Source organism: Triturus cristatus, chromosome 7 (genome assembly GCF_964204655.1).
Source record: "Triturus cristatus chromosome 7, aTriCri1.1, whole genome shotgun sequence".
In the NCBI taxonomy this organism is placed as follows: Eukaryota; Metazoa; Chordata; class Amphibia; order Caudata; family Salamandridae; genus Triturus; species Triturus cristatus.
The window spans coordinates 512,671,632-512,692,336 of record NC_140590.1 but is presented as its reverse complement, the minus strand read 5'-3'; the positions used below and the strand labels follow the sequence as shown (position 1 = coordinate 512,692,336).

General features: G+C 47.4%; 1 protein-coding gene across 1 annotated transcript in view; it reads right to left on the bottom strand.

Annotated features, from left to right (window-relative positions):
- LOC146809994 (uncharacterized) overlaps positions 1-20,705 on the bottom strand; it is a 612,993-nt gene that overhangs the window by 560,578 nt on the left and 31,710 nt on the right. The gene's annotated exons all lie outside the window — the stretch shown is intronic.

The window sequence follows — 20,705 nt, the reverse complement described above, 5'->3', positions numbered from 1 at the left end:
TCACCGCAAGATAACACCACGGTGGCCCCAGGCCAATGGAGAGGTAGAGAGGTTCATGAGGACGCTCAATAAAACCATTTGCATCGCTATGGCTGAGGGATCTCCACTAGAGAGAGCAATTTACAGTTTCCTGCGGGAATACCGTCTGACCCCCCATGCCACCATGGGGAGAATCGTAAGCGACACAATCCCGCACCACCCTACTTGGGTTCCGGCACAAGCCACCAATGAAAGGACATTAGCCAATCGGAGGCGCTCAAACGACCACGCCAGCCTGCGAAGGGGAGCTAAGGAGTCCAGGATACAGCAGCAAGACCGAGTGTATGTGAAGGACCGCTACCCAGGCAGCAAGTTCAGACTTCCTTTTGAACCACAACCATGGGTGGTCACCCGCCGGACAGGCACGATGGTGACCGCTCAAAGAGGCGCAGAAACGGTCACGCGAGATGTGTCCTTCTTTAAGAAAGTCCACCCAGGAACACCGTCTCGTCCCGGGGCCGAGCCTGAGAGACCGGATCCCGACCAGCTGAGAGGAGATCAGGAGGTGGAGGACGGTCGGAGCGAGGATGGGGGTGCACAGCCCGTCCCAACCATCCCAGGGGGTACCCCGCCTGACAGCTCCCCAGCCCGGGTCGAGCCGAACACCCCAAGGCACAAAACCCCCGAGGTGGTCCCTTCCAGAGGCGGTCCGTCCCGCTACAACCTGAGGAAGAACCCGGCACCATCATCCCAGCTGGCGGACTATATGGTGTGACCTGTAAGGACTGGCGGACTGGTAACATAACCATCGTTTTGTTTTCATGTTGTGTTTGATGTTTTATAAAGGTTGGAAGGAGTGTAATGTTCGGCACGCGCGAGGCGTTCTAGCCTTCCGCGCTGCCGAGGTGTGCTAGCGCTGACGCGTGACGTCAGACGCTAGCGGGATATAATAAAGAGGCGTGGCCTCGGCTAGTTAGTCGGAGCCGCGTGTGCAATCTAATTAGACCGGCTCCCGTGTGTTTATTTAGCGCGATCGCGCTGCCATGCTATGTAGGCATTTAGAAGCATTACAGCAGCCTCCAGGTCAAAGGACGTCACAGATCATGTGCAGCATGAGCGCAGAGTAAGTCCCATATCCAAGCGAGCCTGAACAGTAGAGTTGGCTACATGCAGGCCAGGCCCACGGGTGGAGTCAGTCACGTCAGGCATAGCCAGTCATCACAGTCACTCACATTTTAGGAGGTGTCTAAAGGCAGAGCCATTTGTGTGAGGCTCATCCCGAAGGCAGAGGCGGTCACATCTGAGGCACACCATGAAGGCTTCAAGTCTAGCCCGAAGACAGAGTCAAATGCAAGGCGCATACATTCCCAAAAAATAGTGCATACTATCTAGACTAAGCAATGAAAAATGACATCATGCTTGTGACACTACAGGAAGTGATGTCTCACTCCTAGCATATCACTCACGTTAACAGGAATGGGGCTATTTTACGTAATGTTTGCTACATCCACACCACTGGGCAAGGAGGTGCATGCAGTTGTATTTTGTTTCCAGTAGGACACAGAATCAAAATCTATATTCATTCAATTGAGTCCTCATTTGTAGTTGGATTTATTAATACAAATATACACTAGAATGTATGTATGATAATATCTCGAAATGTAATATAATGTGAAAAGGTATTTGTAAAGCGCACCAACAAATGTTGGGCGTTCTTACACCTGATCTGGGGGATGGGGGCTATAGCGGGGCATATGAGAATTCTATAAGCATTTAACAGGAGGGTTTTCAGAGATGTCCTGAGACACAACGACAGCTGATTTCATAAATGAAAGGGGAGAGCATTTCTTCACTGGAGCAGAAATCTGTCCCCGTAGTGCAGTTCTCTATTATAGGGTGTGCTACTGTGCTTAGGGATTTTTTGCCAGGAACATTATTTATTCGAATTCAGATTGTATTCACCATTGTCAGTAAAAGATTCAAAAATAGCTTTTTATGCACAGGCAGCAAAGGTAAGGCTTTGAGGGCAGGGGAGATATTGTCATAGTATGCAGGATTCGCTGGTGAAGTATTGCCATACGATTACGAGTTAAGGAAGCCGGAAGGGAGTATGAAATGTAGCAGAATTTGCACACCCATTTATTTGTGATACATTTAAAAATGTGACATTGTGCAACAAAGTGGTGAGGCAGACACGTGCATACGGAATAACGTGTCCACCAGCATCTTCTTGAGGCAGACACTCACCTGCATTCCCGGAGAGGACCACTGGATTCGAATTATAGCTGGTTTTTAACCACCAAACCAGTGTTTTTTCTTGATTGCATTAGGGCTCAAGACACCACTACCACGTCTCTGTTTATTCACTTGTAAGGTGAAGCCAATATTTTAAATGTTCACTTAAAGGACAGGACCGAGTAAGCCTTGTCCTAGGGGGCACACGCGTACTGCGGTGTCTCCGCCCGTCTCGCTCCAACCCCACCCCATGTCAGGTGTGATGCAGAGAACGAGAATGGAAGCGGTCGCATTTTAGGCAGAGCCTGAGGGCAGATATGACACAGTGGCAGTCACCGGACCTACAGAGTCTGTCTCTGGCCCAAACAGCTTTGTTGTGAATTCACACTGCAACTACACACAGAAAGAACACAAGGTCGGGTTTCCAAAATGATGCTTTTTCCCAGTAGCGCCGGCGCTCCTCCCCCTGGGAGGCCCGGCGCCCTGGACCTGCCACTGCACTTTCCTCCTTCCTGCTCTTCGGGAGAGTGGGGGAGCACCCTCTCGCAGGAGGGAGGGGAGCGTCTCCGTGCCGCCTCCCTGGCAAGCTTCCAAGACAACACATAATAGTGAACAGATGCTTGGAAGCTGCTCCCCCGCACAGCGCTGCCGGAGTGTCCTTCCCTGACCTCGTCTGCCTTCCACCTGCCCATGGCCGACACCTTGGCAGAGCGCGGCAACCACGGAAATACGCATTTAAAAAACACTACGTGAACCCGCGTAACCTGAGCTGGGCTGAGGGAAGGACTCCGAATCGCATCGAATCAAATAACAAAACAACGCGTAGTCCGCGCTTTTCATGTGCGCGCTGCATCTAAATTCCCAAAAACAAACAAAAAAAACACAATTTACAGTTGGGACAACAGCACACCTAAAACAGCGTGCAATGCTAATAGGCAGAAGTCAACAATTTAAAAAATAAAAACACCGCGCTGAGTCAAAAATGTAATGTGGTACATGCAGACAGCAGGAAACTCTGGAGGACTAGTAATAAATACTTTCTACTGTTTTGGATATTATACTAAGTATCTCCAGAAGAGTAATTCTAATAGTTAAATAAAATACTGGCGGAATTGAAAAGACAAGGTTACGTGCATGTAGCCAGTCCCACGTTGCAAGATGATTCAAAATGACATGTTCACCACAGCAGATGCCTAACAAGGTCCTCAAGTCGGAGCAAAACGCGCTACAGCTGAAGCGGCAGCTTGAGGTCATCGCCGGTCTGAAGCTGACCCGGCACTTCGCTTCCAGGCAAGTGCTACCCAGCGAATGCCTCACCTGCCTGGTGGAGATGATTGAGGACCCGCACTGCGGCCAGCCCATGGCCCTGCGCACCCTGGGGCTCCTCTCGACTATGGCAGCAGACGGAGAGGCCCACGAAGCGCTGCGATCTGCACACCACCTGGGTGGTGCGTTGGCAGCCACAGTGCACCGCTACAGCGGAGGAGGGAACCCGGTGGGAGAGCCTCTTCTGCTGCCCTGCATTCAACTGCTGCAGCGCCTGACCGGGAGGAGTGAGCCCGGGTCCCCGACACTGCAGGCGTGCACTGCAACGCCAACAACAACTCTCTTTTAGAGCGTCCCAGTTGGACTGCCTCGCATGACTGGTTTCTTATCTTTATGGGGCCATGTGTTTGGCCCCATAAAGATAAAAAACCTTTTACACCAGCAGTAAGTCGGGGCAGCCAGTCCAACTGGGACGGCTCTAAAAGAGAAAAGTGTACGTCACAAGACGCTCCTTTCCAATGGCTGGCCACCGTTTAGCATAAACGGTGATGCCAGCCAATGGAAAGGAGGGGCGGGGCTTAAAACCGACAAAAGAGAAATCTAACCTAAAACGTTAAATCTCGCCAGCGAGACTGCGCATGTCTGCGCAGTCTTACTCCAGGCGAGACCTAAAAACTGAAAGTATTCCTACTGAGGAGACTGTAGTAAATGAGGAAATTAGGAAACTTCATAACAAATAAGTCTTCCAAGATGGCCACCAGAGACAAAAGAGCCCAAATGTAGCACAAATATCACCCAGATGTAGCCCAAGTATAGCCCAATGACAGAATGTCCCAGAGTGTTCTGAAGAACAACTAGAGCGCTAACAGTCTTACATATTACAAAAGAATGGCACACCTGAAGCCATCTTGATTGGAATAAAGTGGTAACACTTAAAACATTTAATTTGCAAAGGAACACAATGAGGGGGTTCATTTTGCCATAGAAATTATGATTATTGCTGCAGAAAGTCAAATTAGTGCACATTTTGACTTCTCAAATCCTCTTCTATTTCATTATAAAATTCTGACATGCAGACTAAAACATACACTTTGAATACCAGCAGCAGACTTCCCTGGTGAGCAGTATCTTTACTACAGTGATCTAATGAATTGCAATAGGTCTCGCCCTCATTTAAGTTAAAACAATTCTGTTTGTAATTAGGTGGCTTTTTAGCTTTGCTTTATTAGTGTTTTTCAAACTTTCATGTACATAACATGCATATGTATGCATATATGTATATGTATATGTATGCATGCATTTATATTTGTATTTATATAGATATGCAGATTATATATATGTTTATATATGTATGTATATATATGTATTTCTTGCCCCCCCTACACGAATCATCCCGAGACTTTCAGGATAGGAGCGGACCGGAGCTAGCCAAAAGTTTTGAAAATTTTGCGATGATTCTTCAATCGGTGCCAAATGTTGCCAATTTCCTATGGAAAATAGGTCCTAACTATATCTACCTACTGGCGACCGCCAGTAGGTAATATACACATACATATATATAAATGCATATACATATATATGCATATATATATGTGCATATGTGTGCGTGTAGAGAGAGGTAGAAAGGTAGAGATAGAGAGCTAGAGGTCGAGAGGTACAGAGGTACAGAGTAGTAGAGAGAGAGGTAGAGAGGTAGAGAGTAGAGGATAAGTAATAGAAAGTAGAGAGTGAGCAGCAGAGAGTAGTAGAGATTAGTAGAGAGAATAGCAGAGAGTGAGTAGTAGAGTGAGTAGTAGAGAGTGAGTAGTAGAGAGTAGTAGCGTGAGTAGTAGAGACTAGTCGAGAGTGGGTAGTAGAGAGTGAGTAGTAGAGAGGAGTAGAGAGTAGTAGAGAGTGAGTAGTAGAGTGAATAGTAGAGAGTTGTAGAGAGTGAGTAGTAGAGAGTGAGTGGTAGAGAGTAGTAGAGAGTGAGTAGTAGAGAGTCAGTAGCAGAGAGAGAGTAGTAGAGAGTGAGTAGAGAGTGAGTAGTAGAGAGTGAGTAGTAGTGAGTAAGTAGTAGAGAGTAGTAGAGTGTAGTAGAGAGAGAGTAGTAGAGAGTGAGTAGTAGAGAGAGAGTAGTAGAGTGAGTAGTAGGGAGTAGTAGAGAGTAGTAGAGAGTGAGTAGTAGAGAGAGAGTAGTAGAGAGTGAGTAGTAGAGGATAGTGGAGTAGTGGAGAGTGAGTAGTAGAGAGTAGTAGAGAGTGAGTAGTAGAGTGAGTAGTAGGGAGTAGTAGATAGTGAGTAGTAGAGAGTGAGTAGTAGAGAGAGAGTAGTTGAGAGTGAGTAGTTGAGAGTGAGTAGTAGAGAGTAGTAGAGAGTGAGAAGTAGAGAGTGAGTAGTAGAGAGTGAGTAGCAGAGGCTAGTGGAGTAGTGGAGACTGAGTAGTGGAGAGTAGTAGAGAGTGAGTAGTAGAGTGAGTAGTAGGGAGTAGTAGAGAGTGAGTAGTGTAGAGAGTAGTAGAGAGCGAGTTGTAGAAAGCAAGTAGTAGAGAGTAGTAGAGAGTGAGTAGTTGGAGGGAGTAGTACAGTAGTAGAGAGTGAGTAGTAGAGTGTGAGTAGTAGAGGGATGTGGAGTAGTGGAGACTGAGTAGTAGAGAGTAGTAGAGAGTGAGTAGTAAAGTGAGTAGTAGAGAGAGTAATAGAGAGTGAGTAGTAGAGAGAGTAGAGAGTGGTAGAGTAGTAGAGACTGATTAGTGGAGAGTGAGTAGTAGAGTGTAGTAGAGAGCGAGTAGTAGAGAGTGAGTAGTAGAGAGTAGTAGAGAGTGAGTAGTAGAGAGAGAGTAGTAGAGAGTGAGTAGTAGAGAGTAGTAGAGTGAGTAGTAGATTGAGTAGTAGAGAGAGAGTAGTAGAGAGTGAGTAGTAGAGTAGTAGTAGAGAGTGAGTAGTAGAGAGTGAGTAGTAGAGAGTAGTAGAGTGAGTAGTAGATTGAGTAGTAGAGAGAGAGTAGTAGAGAGTGAGTAGTAGAGTAGTAGTAGAGAGTGAGTAGTAGAGAGTAGTAGCGTGAGTAGTAGAGACTAGTCGAGAGTGGGTAGTAGAGAGTGAGTAGTAGAGAGGAGTAGAGAGTAGTAGAGAGTGAGTAGTAGAGTGAATAGTAGAGAGTTGTAGAGAGTGAGTAGTAGAGAGTGAGTGGTAGAGAGTAGTAGAGAGTGAGTAGTAGAGAGTCAGTAGCAGAGAGAGAGTAGTAGAGAGTGAGTAGAGAGTGAGTAGTAGAGAGTGAGTAGTAGTGAGTAAGTAGAGAGTAGTAGAGTGTAGTAGAGAGTGAGTAGTAGAGAGAGAGTAGTAGAGTGAGTAGTAGGGAGTAGTAGAGAGTAGTAGAGAGTGAGTAGTAGAGAGAGAGTAGTAGAGAGTGAGTAGTAGAGGATAGTGGAGTAGTGGAGAGTGAGTAGTAGAGAGCAGTAGAGAGTGAGTAGTAGAGTGAGTAGTAGGGGGTAGTAGATAGTGAGTAGTAGAGAGTGAGTAGTAGAGAGAGAGTAGTTGAGAGTGAGTAGTAGAGAGTAGTAGAGAGTGAGAAGTAGAGAGTGAGTAGTAGAGAGTGAGTAGCAGAGGGTAGTGGAGTAGTGGAGACTGAGTAGTGGAGAGTAGTAGAGAGTGAGTAGTAGAGTGAGAAGTAGGGAGTAGTAGAGAGTGAGTAGTGTAGAGAGTAGTAGAGAGCGAGTTGTAGAAAGCAAGTAGTAGAGAGTAGTAGAGAGTGAGTAGTTGGAGGGAGTAGTACAGTAGTAGAGAGTGAGTAGTAGAGTATGAGTAGTAGAGGGATGTGGAGTAGTGGAGACTGAGTAGTAGAGAGTAGTAGAGAGTGAGTAGTAAAGTGAGTAGTAGAGAGAGTAGTAGAGAGTGAGTAGTAGAGAGAGTAGAGAGTGGTAGAGTAGTAGAGACTGATTAGTGGAGAGTGAGTAGTAGAGTGTAGTAGAGAGCGAGTAGTAGAGAGTGAGTAGTAGAGAGTAGTAGAGAGTAGTAGAGAGCGAGTAGTAGAGAGAGAGTAGTAGAGAGTGAGTAGTAGAGAGTAGTAGAGTGAGTAGTAGATTGAGTAGTAGAGAGAGAGTAGTAGAGAGAGAGTAGTAGAGAGTGAGTGGTTGAGAGTAGTAGAGAGTAGTAGAGTGAGTAGTAGAGAGTGGTAGAGAGTGAGTAGTAGAGAGAGTAGTAGAGAGTAGTAGGATAGTATAGAGTGAGTTGTAGTAGAGTGAGTAGTAGAGAGAGTAGTAGAGAGTAGTAGAGTAGTAGAGAGGGAGTAGTAGAGAGTGAGTAGTAGAGAGTGAGTAGTGGAGAGTAAGTAGTAGAGAGTAGTAGAGAGTGAGTAGTAGAGAGTGAGTAGTAGAGAGTCAATAGTAGATTGAGTAGTAGAGAGAGAGTAGTAGAGAGAAGTAGAGTGAGTAGTAGAGAGGGAGTAGCAGAGAGAGAGTAGTAGAGAGTAGTAGAGTAGTAGAGAGTGAGTGGTAGAGAGTAGTAGAGAGTAGTAGAGTGAGGAGTAGAGAGTAGTAGAGAGTGAGTAGTAGAGAGTGAGTATTAGAGAGTAGTAGAGAGTAGTAGAGAGTAGTAGAGGGTGAGTAGTAGAGAGTGAGTAGTAGAGAGTAGTAGCGAGTGAGTAGTAGAGAGTCAGTAGTTTAATTTAAAAGGAACACAATGAGGGGGTTTATTTTGCCATAGAAATTATGATTAGTGCTGAAATAAGATAAATTAGGGCACATTTTGATTGACTTCTCAAATCCTCTTCTATTTCATTAAAAAATTCTGACATGCAGACTGAAACATGCACTTTCAATACCAGAGTGGTGGAGTAGTAGAGACTGATTAGTGGAGAGTGAGTAGTAGAGTGTAGTAGAGAGCGAGTAGTAGAGAGTGCGTAGTAGAGAGTAGTAGAGAGTGAGTAGTAGAGAGAGAGTAGTAGAGAGTGAGTAGTAGAGAGTAGTAGAGTGAGTAGTAGAGTGAGTAGTAGAGAGAGAGTAGTAGAGAGTGAGTAGTAGAGAGTAGTAGAGTGAGTAGTAGAGTGAGTAGTAGAGAGAGAGTAGTAGAGAGTGAGTAGTAGAGTAGTAGAGAGTGAGTGGTTGAGAGTAGTAGAGAGTAGTAGAGTGAGTAGTAGAGAGTAGTAGAGAGTGAGTAGTAGAGAGAGTAGTAGAGAGTAGTAGGATAGTATAGAGTGAGTTGTAGTAGAGTGAGTAGTAGCGAGAGTAGTAGAGAGTAGTAGAGTAGTAGAGAGGGAGTAGTAGAGAGTGAGTAGTAGGGAGTGAGTAGTGGAGAGTAAGTAGTAGAGAGTAGTAGAGAGTGAGTAGTAGAGAGTGAGTAGTAGCGAGTCAATAGTAGATTGAGTAGTAGAGAGAGAGTAGTAGAGAGTGAGTAGTAGAAAGAAGTAGAGTGAGTAGTAGAGAGGGAGTAGCAGAGAGAGAGTAGTAAAGAGTGAGTAGTAGAGAGTGAGTGGTAGAGAGTAGTAGAGAGTAGTAGAGTGAGTAGTAGAGAGTGAGTAGTAGAGAGTGAGTAGTAGAGAGTAGTAGTAGAGAGTAGTTGAGAGTAGTAGAGGGTGAGTAGTAGAGAGTGAGTAGTAGAGAATAGTAGCGAGTGAGTAGTAGAGAGTCAGTAGTTTAATTTTAAAGGAACACAATGAGGGGGTTTATTTTGCCATAGAAATTATGATTAGTGCTGAAATATGATACATTAGGGCACATTTTGATTGACTTCTCAAATCCTCTTCTATTTCATTAAAAAAAGTCTGACATACAGACTGAAACATGCACTTTCAATCCCAGCAGCAGACTTCCCTGGTGAGCAGTAGCTTTACTACAGTGATGTAACAATCAACTAGAGTGCTAACATTCCGAATTTATGGCAAATGTGTGACACATCTGAATGCCTTCTTGATGGAATCAAAGTAAAAAACTGAAAGTATTTCCTACTGAGGAGACTGTAGTAAATGAGGAAATTAGGAAACTTCATAACAAATAAGTCTCCCAAGATGGCCACCAGAGACAAAAGAGCCCAAATGTAGCACAAATATCACCCAGATGTACCCCAAGTATAGCCCAATGACAAAAAGTCCCAGAGTGTTCTAAATAACAACTAGAGTGCTAACAGTCTTACCTATGACAAAAGTATGGCACACCTGAAGCCATCTTGATTGGAATAAAGTGGTAACACTTAAAACATTTAGGGGTAGATTTATGAGGTTTTGCCGTAGGGAAGCGCAGCAGGCCTTCCTGCTGCGTTTCCCTACGGCAAAAGAAAAGGGCAGGGATGCGCTGTATCTATAAAATGCGGCGCATTCCTGTCCTTTTCCCCTGCGCCGGCGCACAATGGGCTGCCTGCGCCAACGCAGGCACCTCTGCACCATGGTGCAAGGGTGCCTGCGTTGCGGAGATGAATATTTTTGTACGGGAAGGGAAACCTTTCTGTACAAAAATAATCACAAGAGGTTTTTCCTCTTTGTATGGGTGCTGCAGAATGCAGCACACATAGAACAAGCATTTACAATGCAATGGTCTCGGCAATATTATAGGTAGAGCTATTGGTATTGCTCATTATTTTTTTATTTTGTTTGTATCCCTAACTAAATGGCATTGTCATTACTATTGGCATTAGCTTTTTTTTGCATATGTGATACCCATTGCATTAGCAGGGAGAGAGTGAGATAGTGAGATGGAGAGAGAGAGTGAGGTATTTAAATAGAGAGTGAGGTAGTGAGAGAGAGTGAGGTAGATAGAGAGTGAGGTAGTGAGATAGAGAGTGAGGTAGATAGAGAGTGAGGTAGTGAGAGAGTGAGGTAGTGAGAGAGTGAGGTAGTGAGAGAGAGGGATGTTGTGAGGTAGTGATATATAAGCATAGAGTGATGTTGAAAAAATGGCGGATGGAAGCTTCGAAATTTTTTCGGATTCGGGGGCGTGTTCCTGCTGTTCGAAAAAGGGCGTGGCTAAAAAGTGGAAAGAACAGCACGGAACACGCCCCCGAATCTGAAAAAGACAGAGCCTATTTGGAGGGACGGCTCTCTCCTCCAATGGCTGGCCTCCGTTTAGGAAGCCAGCCAATGGAGGAGAGCCAAAAAGAGAGGCGGGCTAAAGAGCCACTCTCAGAAACATAAGATCTCCGGACTTCCGGTTCTGCCTTCGGCAGACCGGATGGTCCCTCGACCTAAAAACCACACCGTGGATCCCGCCGCCACGCTCACTGACCCCGCCCCCATTGCATGCAGCATCACAGTTCCCATACTTTATCACTGCTCATAAGTAAGAATATTTTGCATATAATTTTCGTAAAACCAATAGATCTTGACTAATGTCAGACTTTAAAACATAGCCCTGTCAAAGGCTTCAGATCTTCACTCTCCGGCTCCCTGGGTGGGATTTTCTATCAACACATTTCTAAAGCACCCAGCTTTGGGTTCTTCCAACTTGCTCCGCCCCCTTTCAGTGACGTGAACCCTCAGCGAGGACACCCACACCTCTATTACAGCAAGACCTTCCTTCTAGTGAGTCTGGTGACAGCTGTGCCCATGTCTCGGAAGAGGCAGAGATGGAATGTACTGAGGCCGGTGTGGGCATCGGGTGGCAGGACAAGGGAGACATGACGCGGGTTGTGTACTTCAAGCGCCGTCTTGGAGAAAGGGCCAAGTGCCACACACACACATGGACACGCACACACTATCGCGCTCTCTCTTAAGCAGCACACACAGTCAAACAACACACAAGCAGACACACATCGACAGGCAGGGAGATGGACGACCACTCAAAGAGATGGGTGCAAGCAATCACGTATGCATCATACACCGGCAGGAATCTGTGCACGCACAACCTCACACTTTCACACACACAGACCACAAACTCACAGGCACAAACACGCACAGCTCAAAATACACAAATCCTCACCCACACAGGCGGTGCTTTAAATGGGAAAATAAGGGCAGCCCTCACCCAAACGAGGCACGGAGTTTGGAGTTAAGGTGCAAGCACTTCTCTTCCAGGCCGGAGGTTGGGAAATTGAGTACCAACAAAACTGTAAAAGCATCATCAGTTATTTACAGTGCTTAAGCAATGAAGCATGAATCTAAGCGCTAAAAATAAAGTGTATCCTGCCAGTGAGGATTAGGCCACAATTGTCTGATATCACACGTGTTGTGACCTGCCATTTATTTTGTAATAGAATAAATGCATTGTTAATGCGGAATGCTTGTCGACATATTTCGTTAAAAGTGACTTCATCTATTTCGATTCTTTAAAAGTGCACATGATAATGTGTCCGTTTGGAAACTGCCTTTTGTGAAAGATTGGTGTCTGCCGACAGCAGGGTTTGAGGGGTGCGAGGAAGTGCTGGCAGCGTTTTGATATCGGTGAGAGCTGGCCACAGAAGCACACACAGTGCAGGCACACACACTCGCGCCCAACGCTGGTGACGTCAGATGAACACGCACGTCGTTTGAAAAGTAATGTAAGACAGAGTACTTAAGGCTGCACAGACCCCCGTTCTCCTTGCTACAGGGCTCTCTCTCCGTGTGCCCAGGGTCACACAAAGAGCTGAAGAGCCCTGTACTCCCCTGATCCGTTGGGGTCTGAGCGGTTCTCATCCAGTTCAGGTCACACAGACTGTTCATCACTCACGTCTTGTGAAACCCGCGAAGCGGGTCATGCGCCGACCTTGGCCGACAAGACACGGCACTTCACCTGCACCGCTTGGAAGGTAGGTCGGGGTGCCTTGTGCTTATCTTCGCAGGGCTAGATTAGACCCTGCTGTCGGCCACGGTGTGACGCGGGCCCTCTCCACCCCTGGCAGGCCGAGGCAGCCCTGGTGAACTTCAGAGGAGCGCTGCTGGATTCTCAGCAGTAACTCCGCATTGGGGTACACAGAGGCTCTATGTGCCTAGAAACCCCTCGGGAGCAGAGAGGCGCCTGCGCTTGTAGTCATACGTACCTAACCCGATCCTGCCAAGCTCACCGCTCTGCAGTCCATCAGTGTCGGTACTCTCCCTAGCTAAGGACAAGCTCCGGTACTGAAGGGTGGGTCATTCAGAACTGCCGGTACTGGGTACCGATGAGTCCCGGCCCATTTAAAGCACTGCATAGGGCTAATGGCATAAAGGCAATGGTGTGCACAACATAGACGTGCAAGGTACCCATGAACGCGTTAGCAGACAAGCAAGGCACCTATGCAGACACAACACAAATGGAGGTACACAGACACACACACACGCAAAGACAGATGACAAACCGACTGATGGACAGACACATACCTGTCCAACCGGATTTACTTATGCTATTTAGGGCCTCTGTGGAGGAACTCATATCTAAAGTGGTAAAAGAGCAGAGTGTCCAGGACTCAACCCTTGGCCTCTCCTTGTGAACATCACTCGCCCTGTGTGAGTCACTCCCTCAGTGGCGTGCGCTTCAAACCCTCCTTCTCTTATGATCTCTCATAGGTAACAACACATGTTCTCTACATAGGTATTAAGAGGGAACCTGACCTGATCGTAGTCCAGCTTCTGACCGTCACCGCCTGCCTGTTGACAGCGCGGTCTAGTTATTTTTACAAGCTGGCTGTACTTAAATGTGACGCTGCGCGAGCCCTGACACCGATAATCGCTTCGCTCTGGCGCGGCCAGACGACAGCAAAAAAATGGCGGATGGAAGCTTCGAAATTTTTGCAGATTCGGGGGTGTGTTCCGGCTGTTCTAAAAGGGCGTGGCTAAAAAGTGGAAAGAACAGCACGGAACACGCCCCCGAATCTGAAAAAGACGGAGCCTATTTGGAGGGACGGCTCTCTCCTCCAATGGCTGGCCTCCGTTTAGGAAGCCAGCCAATGGAGGTGAGGCAAAAAGAGAGGCGGGCTAAAGAGCCACTCTCAGAAACATTAAATCTCCGACTTCCGGTTCTGCCTTCGGCAGACCGGACGGTCCTCGACCTAAAAAGGAAAAACGAGGAGAAATAAAGATATTTCTCCCCGTTGCGCCTCCCTTACGCCTCCTCTGGGGAGGCGGAAGCTTTTGGCGCTGCCTCAGATTTACGATTTCTCGTGAATCTGGGGCAGTGTCAAAAGGCCATGGATGTTGCTGGAAACGCCCCCAGCAACACCCATTGCACGCCCCTTTAACGCAGAACACTGCGTTAAAGGGACTGATATTTATGAGGCAGCATTAAGCCAAAAAAAGTGGCTCAGTGCTGCCTGATAAATATCACGCAGACTTCTGCGCCAAGTAACGTCACAAAAAGTGACGTTCCAATGGTGCAACTGGCCTCATAAATCTGCCCCTTAATTTGCAAAGGAACATTTTGCCATAGAAATTATGATAATTAATGCTGCAGAAAAAAAAATTAGTGCACATTTTGACTTCTCAAATCCTCTTCTATTTCATTAAAAAATTCAGACATGCAGACTGAAACATGCACTTTGAATACCAGCAGCAGACTTACCTGGTGAGCAGTAGCTTTACTACAGTGATATAATGAGCAACTAGAGTGCTACCATTCAGAATTTATGGCAAATGTGTGATACATCTAAATGCCTTCTTGATGGAACCAAGTAAACAAGCATTGAAAATGCAATTAGTCTCGCCCTCATTTAAGTTAAAGCAATTCTGTTTGTAATAAGGTGGCTTTTTAGCTTTGCTTGTGTTAGTGTTTTTCAAACTTTCATGTACAGAACATGCATAATGTATATGTATATGTATGCATGCATTTATATTTGTATTTATATAGATATGCAGATTATATATATGTTTATATATGTATGTATATATATATTCACTGAAAAAACCATAGGTTTCACACAAGTTATAGTTAGCTGTACATTTCACTCGTAAAAAACCAATGAAATTCCCCCGTTATAGTTAGTGCAGGCAACTATAACTCACGCGACCGCAATCCTCTGCTGATGCTAATACTGTATTTAGACACTTATTTGCCCATGTCTTCTTCCATTAAATTTTAGCTATACATATATTACAAATATTTTTTTTTCATAAAGACACATATGTCATCAGCAGAGGATTGCGCGCCCACTTTACGCAGTTAGTGCCGTGCACGCACGGTGGTCACGCGGTGCGCTGCGCACACCGCGTGCCCACGTTACGCGGGATGGGCCATGTACGCACGATGCGCTTCGCTCACCGTGCGCACATGGGCGACATATTATGCGCTTCGTTGTGAAAGGTATTCATTTGTAGTTTTCATTGTTAAATATGCCATGCAGAAATGGTGCCCTTCGGGCACCATTTGCACACGGGGTGGGGAAAGTGTGGATCATTTTTTTTTTTTAAATAATTTTAACCGTACGCGTACGGTAAGCGTAATCGGCGATATGCATATATATATATGCATACATATATGTGCATATGTGTGCGTGTAGAGAGAGGTAGAGAGGTAGAGGTGTAGAGGTAGAGGTGTAGCGGTAGAGCGGTAGAGGTAGAGAGGTAGAGGTAGAGAGGTAGAGAGTAGTAGAGAGAGAGAGGTAGAGTGAGGTAGAGAGTAGAGAGTGAGTAATAGAGAGTAGGTAGAGAGTAGTAGAGAGTAGTAGAGAGAGTAGCAAAGAGTGAGTTGTAGAGAGTAGTAGAGTGAGTAGTAGAGAATGAGTAGTAGAGAGTGAGTAGTAGAGAGTAGTAGAGAGTGAGTAGTAGAGTGAGTAGTAGAGAGTAATAGAGAGTAGTAGAAAGTGAGTAGTAGAGAGTAGTAGAGAGTGAGTAGTTGAGAGTGAGTAGTAGAGAGTAGGAGAGTGAGTAGTAGAGAGTGAGTAGCAGAGAGAGTAGTAGAGAGTGAGTAGTAGAGTGAGTAGTAGAGAGTAGTAGATAGTGAGTAGTAGATAGTAGTAGAGAGGGAGTAGTGGAGAGTGAGTAGTAGAGTGAGTAGTAGAGAGTAGTAGAGAGTGAGTAGTAGTGAGTAGTAGAGTGAGTAGAAGAGAGGGAGTAGTAGAGATTAGTAGAGAGTAGTAGTAGAGAGTGAGTAATAGAGAGTAGTAGAGAGTGAGTAGTATAGAGTGAGTAGTAGAGAGTAGTGGATTAGTAGAGAGTGAGTAGTAGAGAGTGAGTAGTAGAGTGAGTATTAGAGATTAGTGGAGTCAGTAGTAGACAGCAAGTAGTAGAGAGTGTGTAGTAGATAGTGAGTAGTAGAGAGTAGAAGAGAGTGAGTAGTAGAGAGAGTAGTAGAGAGTAAGAAGTACAGAGAGTAGTAGAGAGAGTAGTAGAGAGTGAGAAGTACAGAGGGTAGTAGAGAGTAGTAGAGTAGTGGAGAGTGATTAGTAGAGAGCAGTTGAGGACGAGTAGCAGAGAGTGAGTAGTGGAGAGTGAGAAGTAGAGAGTAGTAGAGAGCGCGTAGTAGAGAGTGAGTAGTAGAGAGAGAGTAGTAGAGAGTGAGTAGTAGAGAAGTAGAGAGTGAGTGGTAAAGAGAAATAGAGAGTAGTAGAGTGAGTAGTAGAGAGTAGTAGAGAGTGAGTATTAGGGAGAGTAGTAGAGAGTAGTAGAGTAGTAGAGAGTGAGTAGTAGAGAGTGAGTAGTAGAGAGTAGTAGAGACTGAGTAGTAGAGAGTGAGTAGTAGAGAGTAGTAGAGAGCAAGTAGTAGAGAGTGAGTAGTAGAGAGTGAATAGTAGAGAGTGAGTAGTAGAGAGTGAGCAGTAGAGAGGGAGTAGAAGAATAGTAGTAGAGAGCGAGTAGTACAGAGTGTTTAGTAGAGAGTGAGTAGTAGAGAGTGAATAGTAGAGAGTGAGTAGTAGAGAGAGAGAGTAGTAGAGAGTAGTAGAGAGTGAGTAGTAGAGTAGTAGAGAGTAAGTGGTAGAGAGTAGTAGAGGGTGGCAGAGTGAGTAGTAGAGAGTAAAAGTAGAGAGTAGTAGTGAGTAGTAGAGAGTGAGTAGTAGAGAGTGAGTAGTAGCGAGAGAGTAGTAAAGAGCGAGTAGTAGAGAAAGAGTAGTAGAGAGTAGTAGAGAGCAAATAGTAGAGAGTAGTAGAGAGTAGTAGAGAGATAGTAGTAGAGAGTAGTAGAGTAGTAGAGAGTGAGTAGTAGAGAGTAGTAGAGAGTGAGTAGTAGAGCGGGAGTAGTACAGAGTGAGTAGACCTGGTTCTCTGGCTCTACAGCAGCTCTGTTGACCTGGTTCTCTGCCTCTAGAGCAGCTCTGCTGGCCTAGTTCTCTGGCTCTAAAGCAGCTCTACTGACCTGGTTCTCTCCCTCTAAAGCAGCTCTGCTGACCTGGTTTCTCTGGCTCTACAGCTGCTCTGCTGGCCTGGTTCTCTGGCTCTAAAGCAGCTCTGCTGGCCTAGTTCTCTGGCTCTAAAGCAGCTCTACTGACCTGGTTCTCTCCCTCTAAAACAGCTCTGCTGGCCTGGTTTCTCGGGCTCTACAGCAGCTCTGCTGACCTGGTTCCTAGGCTCTGTAGGAGCTCTACTGATCTGGTTCTCTGGCTCTACAACAGCTCTGCTGACCTGGTTCTTTGGCTCTAAAGCAGCTCTGCTGACCTGGTTCTCTGGCTCTAAAGCAGCTCTGCTGACCTGGTTTCTCTGGCTCTACAGCAGCTCTGCTGACCGGTTCTCTGCCACTAGAGCAGCTCTGCTGACCTGGTACTCTGGCTCTAAAGCAGCTCGGCTGATCTGGTTCTCTGGCTCTAAAAAAGCTCTGCTGGCCTAGTTCTCTGGCTCTAAAGCAGCTCTGCTGACCTGGTTCTCTTCCTTTAAAGCAGCTCTGCTGACCTGGTTTCTCTGGCTCTACAGCAGCTCTGCTGACCTGGTTCTCTGCCTCTAGGGCAGCTTTGCTGACCTGGTACTCTGGCTCTAAAGCAGCTCTGCTGACCTGGTTCTCTGGTTCTAAAGCAGCTCTGCTGGCCTAGTTCTCTGGCTCTAAATCAGCTCTACTGACCTGGTTCTCTCCCTCTAAAGAAGCTCTGCTGACCTGGTTTCTCTGGCTCTACAGCAGCTCTGCTGACCTGGTTCTCTGGCTCTAGAGCAACTCTGCTGACCTAGTTCCTAGGCTCTAGAGCAGCACTGCTGATATGGTTCTCTGGCTCTAAAGCAGCTCAGCTGACCCAGTTCCAGGGCTCTAAAGCACTTCTGCTGACCTGGTTTTCTGGCTCTAGAGCAGCTCTGCTGACCTGGTCTCTTGGCTCTAAAGCAGACCTCCTGACCTGGTTCTCTCCCTCTAAGCAGCTCTGCTGACCTGGTTCTATCGCTCTGAAGCAGCTCTACTGACCTGGTTTCTCTGGCTCTACAGCAGCTCTGCTGACCTGGTTCTTGGCCTCTAAAGCAGCTCTGCTGACCTGGGTCTCTGGCTCTAAAGCAGCTCTGCTGACCTGGTTCTCTGGCTCTAGAGCAGCTCTGCTGACCTGGTTCTCTGGCTCTAAAGTAGCTCTGCTGACCTGGTTCTCTCGCTCTAAATCAGCTCTGCTGACCTGGATCTCTGCCTCTAGAGCAGCTCTGCTGACCTGGTTCTCTGGCTCTAGAGCAGCTCCGCTGACCTGGTTCTCTGCCTCTAGAGCAGCTCTGCTGACCTGGTTCTCTGGCTCTAAAGCAGCTATGCTGACCTGGTTCTATGGCTCTTTAGCAGCTCTGCTACCTGGTTCTCTGGCTCTAGAGAAGCTCTGCTGACCTGGTTCTCTGGCTCTAAAGCAGCTCTGCTGACCTGGTTCTCTCCCTCTAAAGCAGTTCTGCTAACCTGGTACTCTGCCTCTAGAGCAGCTCTGCTGACCTGGTTCTATGGCTCTAAAGCAGCTTTGCTGACCTGGTTCTCTCCCTCTAAAGAGCTCTGCTGACCAGGTTCTCTGGCTCTCAAGCAGCTATGCTGACCTGGTTCTATGGCTCTTTAGCAGCTCTGCTACCTGGTTCTCTGGCTCTAGAGAAGCTCTGCTGACCTGGTTCTCTGGCTCTAAAGCAGCTCTGCTGACCTGGTTCTCTCCCTCTAAAGCAGTTCTGCTAACCTGGTACTCTGCCTCTAGAGCAGCTCTGATGACCTGGTTCTCTGGCTCTAAAGCAGTTCTGCTGACCTGGTTCTCTCCCTCTAAAGCAGCTCTGCTGACATGGTTCTATGGGTCTAAAGCAGCTATGCTCCCTGGTTCTCTCCCTCTAAATCAGCTGTGCTGACCTGGTTCTCTGGCTCTAGAGCAGCTCTGCTGACCTGGTTCTCTGCCTCTGGAGCAGCTCTGCTGACTTGGTTCTCTGGCTCTACAGCAGCTCTGTTGACCTGGTTCTCTGCCTCTAGAGCAGCTCCGCTGACCTGGTTCTCTGGCTCTAAAGCAGCTCTGCTCACCTGGTTCTATGGCTCTAAAGCAGCTCTGCTTCCTGGTTCTCTGGCTCTAGAGCAGCTCTGCTGACCTGGTTCTCTCGCTCTAAAGCAGCTCTGCTGACCTGCTTCCCTCCCTCTAAAGAGCTCTGCTGACCTGGTTCTCTGGCTCTAAAGCAGTTCTGCTGACCTGGTTATCTGCCTGTAGAGCAGCTCTGCTGAGCTGGTTCTATGGCTCTTAAGCAGCTCTGCTGACCTGGTTCTCTCCCTCTAAAGCAGCTCTGCTGACCTGGTTGACTCGCTCTAAAGCAGCTCTACTGACCTGGTTTCTCTGGCTCTACAGCAGCTCTGCTGACCTTGTTCTCTGGCTCTAAAGCAGCTCTGCTGACCCAGTTCTATGGCTCTATAGCACTTCTGCTGACCTGGTTCTCTGGCTCTAGAGCAGCTCTGCTGACCTGGTCTCTTGGCTCTAAAGCAGACCTGCTGACCTGGTTCTCTCCCTCTCAAGCAGCTCTGCTGACCTGGTTCTCTCGCTCTGAAGCAGCTCTACTGACCTGGTTTCTCTGGCTCTACAGCAGCTCTGCTGACCTGGTTCTCGGCCTCTAAAGCAGCTCTGCTGACCTGGTTCTCTGGTTCTAAAGCAGCTCTGCTGGCCTAGTTCTCTGGCTCTAAATCAGCTCTACTGACCTGGTTCTCTCCCTCTAAAGCAGCTCTGCTGACCTGGTTTCTCTGGCTCTACAGCAGCTCTGCTGACCTGGTTCTCTGGCTCTAGAGCAACTCTGCTGACCTAGTTCCTAGGCTCTAGAGCAGCTCTGCTGATATGGTTCTCTGGCTCTAAAGCAGCTCTGCTGACCCAGTTCCAGGGCTCTAAAGCACTTCTGCTGACCTGGTTCTCTGGCTCTAGAGCAGCTCTGCTGACCTGGTCTCTTGGCTCTAAAGCAGACCTGCTGACCTGGTTCTTTCCCTCTAAGCAGCTCTGCTGACCTGGTTCTATCGCTCTGAAGCAGCTCTACTGACCTGGTTTCTCTGGCACTACAGCAGCTCTGCTGACCTGGTTCTCTGGCTCTAAAGCAGCTCTGCTGACCTGGTTCTCTGGCTCTAAAGCAGCTCTGCTGACCTGGTTTCTCTGGCTCTACAGCAGCTCTGCTGACCGGTTCTCTGCCCCTAGAGCAGCTCTGCTGACCTGGTACTCTGGCTCTAAAGCAGCTCTGCTGACCTGGTTCTCTGGCTCTAAAGCAGCTCTGCTGGCCTAGTTCTCTGGCTCTAAAGCAGCTCTACTGACCTGGTTCTCTCCCTCTAAAGCAACTCTGCTGACCTGGTTTCTCTGGCTCTACAGCAGCTCTGCTGACCTGGTTCTCTGGCTCTAGAGCAACTCTGCTGACCTAGTTCCTAGGCTCTAGAGCAGCTCTGCTGATCTGGTTCTCTGGCTCTACAACAGCTCTGCTGACCTGGTTCTCTGGCTCTAAGGCAGCTCTGCTGACCCAGTTCTATGGCTCTAAAGCACTTCTGCTGACCTGGTTCTCTGGCTCTAAAGCAGCTCTGCTGGCCTAGTTCTCTGGCTCTAAAGCAGCTCTACTGACCTGGTTCTCTCCCTCTAAAGCAGCTCTGCTGACCTGGTTTCTCGGGCTCTACAGTGGCTCTGCTGACCTGGTTCTCTGGCTCTAGAGCAACTCTGCTGACCTAGTTCCTAGGCTCTAGAGCAGCTCTGCTGATCTGGTTCTCTGGCTCTACAACAGCTCTGCTGATCTGGTTCTCTGGCTCTAAAGCAGCTGTGCTGACCGGGTTCTCTGGCTCTAAAGCAGCTCTGCTGGCCTAGTTCTCTGGCTCTAAAGCAGCTCTGCTGACCTGGTTCTCTCCCTCTAAAGCAGCTCTGCTGACCTGGTTTCTCTGGCTCTACAGCAGCTCTGCTGACCTGGTTCTCTGCCTCTAGGGCAGCTTTGCTGACCTGGTTTCTCTGGCTCTAAAGCAGCTCTGCTGACCTGGTTCTCTGGTTCTAAAGCAGCTCTGCTGGCCTAGTTCTCTGGCTCTA